A 10476-nucleotide genomic window follows, 5' to 3' on the forward strand; every position below is an offset into this window, starting at 1 on the left:
AAAAAAGCAGCACTATGGTTGTATCAGGTTGGCACCCCATCTATCTGTTCTGGCAAACATGCTGCCAGAAAAGAGGGGTAGATGTGTGTATGCAGCGCCCTCTATTGTCCAGAATGTGAGCCATCATTGTTACAGTAATGATTTCTCTTTCAGAATTCAGCACACATTCCTGCATCATTTACTATCTCCTTTATGATTCATATTTCACACTTTTTTATGACTAGTTACTTTTAAACATAATCAGAAGCACACATAGTGAAAAAACATGTTTCTAATGGCTTAAAGATTGACCACATCAGTCCACAGAGCTGCCAAACAAATATTGCTTTTCAGGGTGGATAGATGTCAGTCAAAAGAATAAAATGTTAACAAATGCTACAAGTTCACAGTGCTGAGTAAAAAATTAACTTCTCTTTGATAAATGGTTGCTCAGCGCACTGAATGCAGTGAGCTACAAAAGGCAGGGTGTGCTCTCCTTTTACTAAAACACACCTGTGGAAAACACAAACAGTCACACAAAGATCCAGGTCACAGCTAAAAGCAGCTCGTGAACATATAGCATGTAGTCGGGGGGAGAGAAAAAAAAAACTACTGTACGCACGCAGCTTAAACACGTCTGAGCAGTGGGACAGTAGCAGGGAGCAGTGACGTCTTACAAGTTTCTAATATGGTTCTCACAAAGATCAGAAATTTCTCAAAGGCTTTAAGTTGCAGTAGTCTGCAGGAATGTGGTGGTCAGGTTTTGACACTTGGCGCAAAGAAAACCACAAACACCTACTGACATAAATCGTCAAAACAAACGGCATGGGACATCAACACAATATCCATCACACAGACAAGAGACAGAATCTGTAATCAATCAATCTCACCGGTTCATGACATTCACTTCTTCCATCAGCAGAGGGAGACTGAATCACTGGAAGGTACATTATTGGCCTAATGGGACACAGACCTCTGTCACAGGACAGTCGTTATATCAGACAGGTGAGACAGACAAGCAGAATGACAAAATTCCTCCACATCTTTGTGTGATCTAGACCCATACGTAAATACACGACTCTTTCACCTGACCTGAAATACTTCTCGCCCCTTCTAATCAGTGGGAGTGGGCAGTGAGACCTGTGCAACAACGCGCCACATATGGAAGTGTGCAATAACATCAACACTGGTCAGAAATCAGGCCTGAGAACCTCCACCAGACAACACGGTTTATTTTTATGATGCCAACAGAAAATGATACAGATGAAATAATCAGTAAAAGATGACTGTATTCAGACCTCACTAGTCAAAACACCTCTTAAATACTGTTCTTAGAGATACAAACTGCTATAAGTAATTTGACATGGAGACATAAGTTAACAGTCATGGAAATGGTTAAATTGTGATTTTGTTGTATAACCCAGGCCTAAACAATCATGAATTAACACTGTAATGGATTTTTCTATGAAAAAATATATAAAAAAAAAAAAAAAATCAATCTTTGAGTCTTTAAGTTTTCATTCACATTTTAACTTTGAAGGTGCAGATTTAAAAATGAAAATAGTAATTCAAATAAAATTATTAAAGGGGTCATATAGTGCAAAACCATTAAGGCTGTGTGATGTAATGTCAGTCTAAAAAGTGAAAAATACCGTAATATTAATTTTAGGTACATTTCCCACTACTGCTTCTCAGACTTCTCGTCTGTCTCACCTGTCTGATATAATCCTAAAGTGATTTAAACTCTAGTGAAATATGTGCCGCATATTTCAGATTAATCACTTCAATGCAAAAAAAAAGTCATTTCAAAAGGCCACAATGTTCATGTTCAGGGACAGAAAGCCTATGTTATTATTATTATTTATTTAAAAAGTTATATGCTTCTTCTTTTGAACATCCGCAAATAAATGATTGTTCTAAGGACAAGATGTGATTCTCTCCACCCACCCTCCACAGATATGGTCATCCTGGCCTGTAAAATTATTTACCAGGTTCTGGACCTGAAAATACAGAGTGGGAGTCTCCACACTTGGAATCCAAACAGTGCTGGTTAAGTATGAGCTGGGTCAAAGAGTCACAGAGTTGAAAATTCAGCTTTGAGGGTAGCTGCACCTTCACCACAAACTGATACATTGTAAAGAGTCCTAAACCATTCCTCTAAGATTTCATCTGTCCACAATTTAGCAAGTTACCTTTAGCAAGTTACCAATTTAGCAAGTCCAGAGGCAAACAAAAGCTCCTCACCAAATGAAAAAAATAAAGCATGACAACGGATGTGAAACAAAATATTTGCCATGATTTTGTCTTTCAGCAAAGTGCAATAACTTCAAAATGGAGCTGTTATTTGGTGAACAGTAAATTCAACAGATGCGTACTCACCAACCCACCATATTTTCTGAAGTTTACAGTGAAGCAAATAAGTATTTGATCCAGTGTTGATTTTGCAAATTTTCCCACCTACAAAGAATGGAGAGGTCTGTATTTTTTTTAATCATTGGTACACTTCAACTGTGACAGACAGAATCTAAAAAAAAAATAAAAAATCAGAAAATCACACTGCATGATTTTTAAATACTTAATTTGCACTTTAATCAAATAAAATAAAATAAATGAAGTAAGTATTTGATACAACAGAAAAACCTGACCTTAGTACAGAAACTTTTGTTTGCAGTTACGGAGGTCAGACGTTTCTTGTAGTTCTTGACCAAGTTTGCACACACTGCAGCAGGGATGTTGGTCCACTCCTCCATACAGATCTTTTCCAGATCTTTCAGGTTTCAAGTTTCAGCTTTCTCCTAAGATTTTCAGCTGAAGTCTGGAGACTGGCTCGGCCACTCCAGGACCTTGAAGTGCTTGTTACGGAGCCCCTCCTTAGTTGCCCTGGCTGTGTGTTTGGGGTCACTGTCATGCTGTGGAAGACCCAGCCACGACCCATCTTCAGTGCTCTGACTGAGGAAGGAGGCGTTTGCCAAAATCTCACGATACATGACCCCAGCATCCTTCCTCAATATGGTGCAGTCCGTCCTGTCCCCTTGCAGAAAGCACCCCAAAACTTAAACTTCTACCCCCATGCTTCACAGATGGGACGGTGTTCTTGGGGTTGTTCTCATCCGCTAAACACAGCGAGTGGAGTTGATACCAAAAAGCTCTATTTTGGTCTCATCTGACCACATGACCTTCTCCCATGCCTCCTCTGGATCATCCAGATGTCACTGGTGAACTTCAAATGGGCCTTTACATGTGCTGGCTTGAGCAAGGGGACCTTGCTACCCTGCAGGATTTTAAACCATGACGGCATAGTGTGTTACTAATGTCATCTTTGCAACTGTGGTCCCAGCTCTCTTCAGGTCATTGACCAAGTCCTCCCATGTAGTTCAGGGCTTTCTCAGAACCATCCTTACCCCACAAGACGAGATCTTGCATGAAGCCCCAGACCGAGGAAGATTGACAGTCATCTTGTGTTTCTTCCATTTTCTAATAATTACGCCAACAGTTGATGTCACCATTTGTTTTATTATACATCTATGTAGTTAATAAATTTATCTTCACAGACGATTCGTTCGTGCACGCACGTCAAAAAAAACTGTCTGTTGCTGCTGCGGTGTCTGCTGCTCCCTCTCCCCTCAAACTCTGTCATAATTATGAAATAAAGGACAAAAGGGACATAAGTCCTGCTCACTGGCTGGCTGCCAGAGACAGGACATGTCCACATCAAGTATAAACTCCAGACATCTCCACGTCACTACATATCCAGTCCCTGAATGGTCATTGCGACGCAACAAGATGAAAAAGTTCAGATTTTTCAACTTGAGGAGGAGGGCAACGTGACGCAATATTGCGCCACAAATGCGCCAATCGCTCAAAATCACTTCATTCACGTCGCTTCATTCACGTCCATTGCCGTCGCTCGTGTGTCGTCTGGTGTGAATGCGGCAGAAGACTGAGAATCTCCACACACTTAACTTAGTAGCAATACCACAAACTTATCTTAGTAGCAATACCACCATCTGGTGGCAAATGCTTTGACCTGAACCAAGAACAGACCATACCTAGTGTACTTTTCGCCCCAACTCTGTACTAAAGTCTAAAGCCCCTTTCTCACTTTTAACGCCACGCATCGCCACAGATTACAGTCCATAAACACAACGAACTAGTGTGTGGAGGTCATGGTTGTTCAGGAATATGAACGTGTGTGTGGTCATCAACCTGCTCATGCTATGTGATGTGCAAAAACAACCATATATGCCTATCTTACAAAATTACACAGCATGTACAACAATTTTACAGCCTTCACAGAAATGCTGCTAAGGTTTTTCAAGGTATGGAGAAGGTTTCAAACAATGACTTTCAGGGACTCATGTCCAGGAAAATGAGAAAGAGACTTCATAAACAAGCCATGACCAGGTTGTGAGTATAGTTTGAACACATTGCATAGTACAGTATTAACCATTTGCATTTGATACTTCAGTTTCACAGGCCACACATCATTTTTAACACTATCACCACGTTCTATTCCTGCTCAGTTGTTTTAGTGAAACATGCCAAATTGATGAAAATTACAATTTCCATCAGCTCAATGAAAATTTAAGTTAAAAACTGAACTTGGGAACTATAACTGTGGTGAAAACTGATTGATGGTGGCCAGCTAAGTTCACAGTCTGCAAATGCTTCCAATACCAAACACCACTTGTCATTCAACAATTAGAACCCAAGTTCGTAATCTTTATTTTTCCATTGGTGGATACCATTTAAAGTGATTCTGGAGGTACAAAGTAAATAGAAGGTATTGCACATACCAGCTGTTCTGCAGTGATGAGTGAGGAGAATGCCTACCAGGAGTCTACAGCATGTCTGAACGCTTCCTTCTTCAGACATCTGACACGTGAAATGCTGAGACAAGCTTTTTTACTTTTATTCAGCTAAAATAATTTAATTTTAAAATAAGCTAACAAAGCAGGGCTTTGGAACACTTGAGAAGAGACTAAATAAACTAATGGAAACATAACTATGATTATTTAACAGGTTTTGCAATATTAGAGGAGTGGATGGTGTTTGCTGCCAGAACAGTGTTGTATTGGCTATCTGGTGATGACATGCCGTCATTCTCACTTACCGCATAGATGAAACAACACTGGAATCGGAAGTCCAGCATTAAGAGTGTTGACTTTGGGGATTAGTATCCATAAACAAACAGGCAGAAGAAGAGCAAATTATCCAGATATTTCTTTGAGAGGGCTCTGAAAGAAACTATGGGAATGGAAAACAGTGCTGGCATTTTTTAAAATAAAACTCTTGACCTTTTTGTGTTCTTTCAAAAATTACATCCGTTTCTGTGTCATGTCTGCACGAATACATAATTTTTCCCCTGGGAATTCTTTGTTGTACCTGTTTATTTTTGCACAGATGACTGTTGTGTTTATATCCTTTCCCAGATATGCATGGTCTAGTAGTATGTGAGTTATGAGAATTTTGGTCAACAGTATAATCTAAGGAAAATGGTGTCTACAAAGAGACTTTGGCTTTGTAGCAGTCACACATAGAACACATGAAAAATCAAAGTAATACATGCAATTGCAAACTCACAGACTGACTGTTGTAGTGAAAGATAATTTTTATTTCATACTAATCAGAAAGGAAAGGAAAGTGTCTCACTTTCATTCTCACAGATGTGCATCCAAGAAGGTCATTGTCTATAACTGTGACAAACCTGAAAATGAAGCTCACAGTTCCACACTGATATGATCAAGTACATGGTTTGATGACGCAATGCTCAGGTGTAGCGTGTAGTGTAAAGGTATAATGTCCCACGTTTGTGTCATGGGATCTGTGTAAAAATAGCCATAGACACACAGCATGTCCGTAGTATAACTACAGCACAACTACAACATTTCTGGAAAATAATTTGGTTAAGTGCTTAACAAATGAAAAAGAATACCAACACAAAGTGTGAGTGTGTGTTATGTGTCAATGCCTCAGGCATAATTGTCTCAGTGGCCTTTGTTTAATGCATTTAACTCTTCTAGGTTTGTTAAAAAATAACTAAGGCTCAGTTAGGACTGGGCAGTATCGCATATACGTATATATATATATATATTATATATATATATATATATATATATATATATATATATATATATATATATATATATATATATATATACGAGGTCTGTTAGAAAAGTATCGGACCTTTTATTTTTTGCAAAAACCATATGGATTTGAATCACGTGTGATTGCATCAGCCAAGCTTGAACCTTCGTGCGCATGCGTGAGTTTTTTCACGCCTGTCGGTTGCGTCATTCGCCTGTGAGCAGGCTTTGTATGATCAGTGGTCCACCCCTCTCGTTGGATTTTTATTGTGAATAAATGTCTGAACGATTTGGAGCTTTGCTGCATCAAATTTTTCCAGAAACTGTGAGAGACCTCCAGGTGGACACCATTCGGAAAATTCAGATGGCTTTCAGCGACGATTTTATGGGGATTACACAGATTAAGGAGTGCTTCAGCCAGTTTAAAGACTGCCCACAGCGTCTGAGAGCACGGCACGCTCCGAGCGCCGATCAACAGGCTGAAACCCCGCTGAAACAACCAGATCATTTCCAACGTGAAGGCTTTGTTGATCCGGGACATCATCTGACTATCACAAAAAAAGGCAGAAGGCATGGACATCAGCACTTTTTCGGCACATTCCACTGTTACAGGAGTTTTTTTCATGGAAAGAGGAGTGGAGGGATGCGCCACCATGCCGCTCATGGCGCGGCACAAAACCACCTCCGTGTTGGTCTCACAGGACGGCTTTCAGATGGCTCAGACGGCTTTCGGTGGTGTTTCGGTCGTGTGACTATCAGAGAAATTGTGCATGAGCTGGACATGCCCCAACATGTCCTGTGAGGCTTCATCACGGCGTTGCTTTGCGCCATGCGGAAATGTCCCGATGCGCGGAATTCCTCCGTCTGTCTCGATGTGCCGAAAAAGTGCTGATGTCCACGTCTTCCGCAATTTCTGTGGTAGTCAGACAATGTCTCGGATCAACACAGTGTCCAGTTTAGAAATGAACGGCACATTCCACTGTTACAGGAGTTTTGTCATGGAAAGAGGAGCGGAGGAATTCCGCGCGTCGCGGTGGAGCCGCATGGCGCAAAGCAACGCCGTGATGAAGCCTTACAGGACATGTTGGGGCATGTCCAGCTCATACACAATTTCTCGGATAGTCACACGACCGAAACACCACCGAAAGCCGTCTGAGCCATCTGAAAGCCGTCCTGTGAGACCAACACGGAGGTGGTTTTGTGCCGCGCCATGAGCAGCATGGTGGCACATCCCTCCACTCCTCTTTCCATGAAAAAAACTCCTGTAACAGTGGAATGTGCCGAAAAAGTGCTGATGTCCACGCCTTCTGCCTTTTTTTGTGGAAGTCAGATGATGTTCCGGATCAACAAAGCCTTCACGTTGGAAATGATCTGGTTGTTTCAGCGGGGTTTCAGCCTGTTGATCGGCGCTCGGAGCGCGCCGCGCTCTCAGACACTGTGGGCGGTCTTTAAACCGGCTGGAGCACTCCTTAATCTGTGTAATCTCCATAAAATCGTCGCTGAAAGCCATCTGAATTTTCCGAATGGTGTCCACCTGCAGGTCTCTCACAGTTTCTGGAAAAATTTGATGCAGCAAAGCTCCAAATTGTTCAGACATTTATTCACAATAAAAATCCAACGAGAGGGGTGGACCACTGATCATACAAAGCCTGCTCACAGGCGAATGATGCAACCGACAGGCGTGAAAAAACTCACGCATGCACACAAAGGTTCAAGCTTGGCTGATGCAATCACACGTGATTCAAATCCATATGGTTTTGAATCACACGTGATTCAAATCCATATGGTTTTTGCAAAAAATAAAAAGGTCCGATACTTTTCTAACAGACCTCGTATATATATATATATAGATAGATAGATAGATAGATAGATAGATAGATAGATAGATAGATAGATAGATAGATAGATAGATAGATAGATAGATAGATAGATAGATAGATAGATAGATAGATAGATAGATAGATAGAATTTTTCCCCATTTTGATTGATTTGATATTTATCACGACATACTACAATTTGATAATGAAGCCTGAAAAAAAACATGTCAGATGGAAATAATTTGTCATTGTGTACCAAACACACATTTAATCTCAACCACTTTGTAATTTAAAAATGATATGTTACCAATGTCAGCGATGAGGGAAAAAAACACTCTGAAGCTATGGCATGTCACAAACATCAGGGAGACTCCCCCATATATATCTGGCAGATATACAACCCCAATTCCAATGAAGTTGGGACGTTGTGTAAAATGTAAATTAAAAACAGAATACAATGATTTGCAAAGCCTGTTCAATTGCAAGGAATTTAGGGATATAATCAGAAGATTCAGAGAATCTGGACAACTTTCTACAGGTAAGCGGCAAGGCCAAAACCAACATTGAATGCCTGTGACCTTCGATCCGTCAAGCTGCAGTGCATTAAAAACAGACATCATTGTGTAAAGGATCTTACCGCATGGGCTCAGAAACACTTCAGAAAAACATTGTCAGTTAACACAGTTTGTCACTACATCTATAAGTGCAAGTTAAAACTCTACCATCTAAAGCGAAAGCCATACATCAACAACATCCAGAAATGCTGCCACCTTCTCTGGGCCCAAGCTCATTTGAAATAGACACAAATTGGAAAAGTGTGCTGTGGTCTGATGAGACCACATTTCAAATTGTTTTTGGAAATCATGGACGTCATGTCCTCCGGACAAAAGAAGAAAAAGTCCATCCAGATGTTACCAGCGCAAAGTTCAAAAGCCAGGATCTGTGATGGCATGGGGGTGTGTTAGTGCCCATGGATTGGGCAACTTACACATCTGTGAGGGCACCATCAATTCTGAAAGGTACATCCAGGTTTTGGACCAACACATGCTGCCATCCAAGCAACGTCTTTTTCAGGGATGTCCCTGCTTATTTCAGCAAGACAATGCCAAGCCACATTCTGCACTTGTTACAACAGTGTAGCTTCATGGTAAAAGAGCGCGGGTACTAGATTGGCCTGCCTGCAGTCCAGACCTGTCACCCATTGAAAATGCGTGGCGCATTATGAAGTGCTAAATACGACAACGGAGACCCCAGACTGTTGAACAACTGAAGTCGTACATCAAGCAAGAATGGGAAAGAATTCCACCTACAAAGCTTCAACAATTAGTGTCCTCAGTTCCCAAATGCTTATTGAGTGTTGTTAGAAGGAAAGGTGATGTATCAAAGTACTAAACATACCACTGTCCCAACTTTTTTGAAATGTGTTGTAGGCATCCATTTCAAAATGAGCAAATATTTGCACAAAACAATAAGGTTTATCAGTTTGAACATTAAATATCTTGACTTTGTGGTGTATTCAATTGAATATAGGTTGAAGAGGATTTGCAAATCATTGTATTCTGTTTTATTTACATTTTACACAGCTTCCCAACTTCATTGGAATTGGGGTTGTAGATACATATATAGCACAATACATTGAACAGTACAGTACATTCCCAACCATAAAAAGCAGTGCAGCTGAAGCATACATAAAGATTCTACAACAATAAAATGCCAATCACATCTACTGCTCACAACTAAGCTACAACAAAGCCATTTGCTTATGTCATGTAGCTTATTGATTATGCACTCCTGAGTTTCAAATTAGTGTTAAAATCTATTATAAAAAACACACCAAACAGATCCCAAACCAGCCCAAACTATTTTTATCTTCAAATTAAAATTCACAACTGCTCAGTCTGACAACACAGTATAAACACTCCCAAGGGGAAATAACTCACAGTTAATCTAAGCCAGACTGATATTTGGAGTGGTTACCTTCTTGATTCTTTTTCTCTCTCTTTTAGAAACAAGCCTGCCATTTTTTTCCCACGCTTTCAAAGAACCCACCATTATTCTGGTATGTAGTAAAGGAGTTACGGACTACTCACAAGGGCATGCATGACTCGGCTGCATTGTTTAAATGAAAGAAAGTCAGGTAACCAGCAGCAAGATATTGACATCAAAATTAATCGCTATTATACTGTATTTTTCACCTGTTATTAACCAAGAGAGTAAAAATAAAAAATCTGGCCTGGCGGGGCTTCTCTCCACATGGTCTATGTATAATGTGCACCTGACCTCCTGAATCAGTGGCAGCCATCATTTTGCAGTTTATGTAGAATAAACACTGGTGAGATACGTTGCCCCCATGGTGCAAAAGATGCAAAACCAATGGGACATTTTAAATTCAATGCGACAGTGGAGCAAGGCACATGCCCTTCCCGATGGATGGTGCCTTTCCTCACTTGTCATCTTGCATGGTCACTCAGTTTTTGAAAAGTGCCTCTTCCAGACAATTTGACCGTACAGCACCATACTCATGTAGCCATCACCTGACTGGTTTCCAGAAAACTGGTTGCAAAAGTGGTGATTTATGTCTGTTGGAATTTGGG

The sequence above is a fragment of the Thalassophryne amazonica genome, chromosome 14 (assembly GCF_902500255.1).
Source record: "Thalassophryne amazonica chromosome 14, fThaAma1.1, whole genome shotgun sequence".
Lineage (NCBI taxonomy): Eukaryota > Metazoa > Chordata > Actinopteri > Batrachoidiformes > Batrachoididae > Thalassophryne > Thalassophryne amazonica.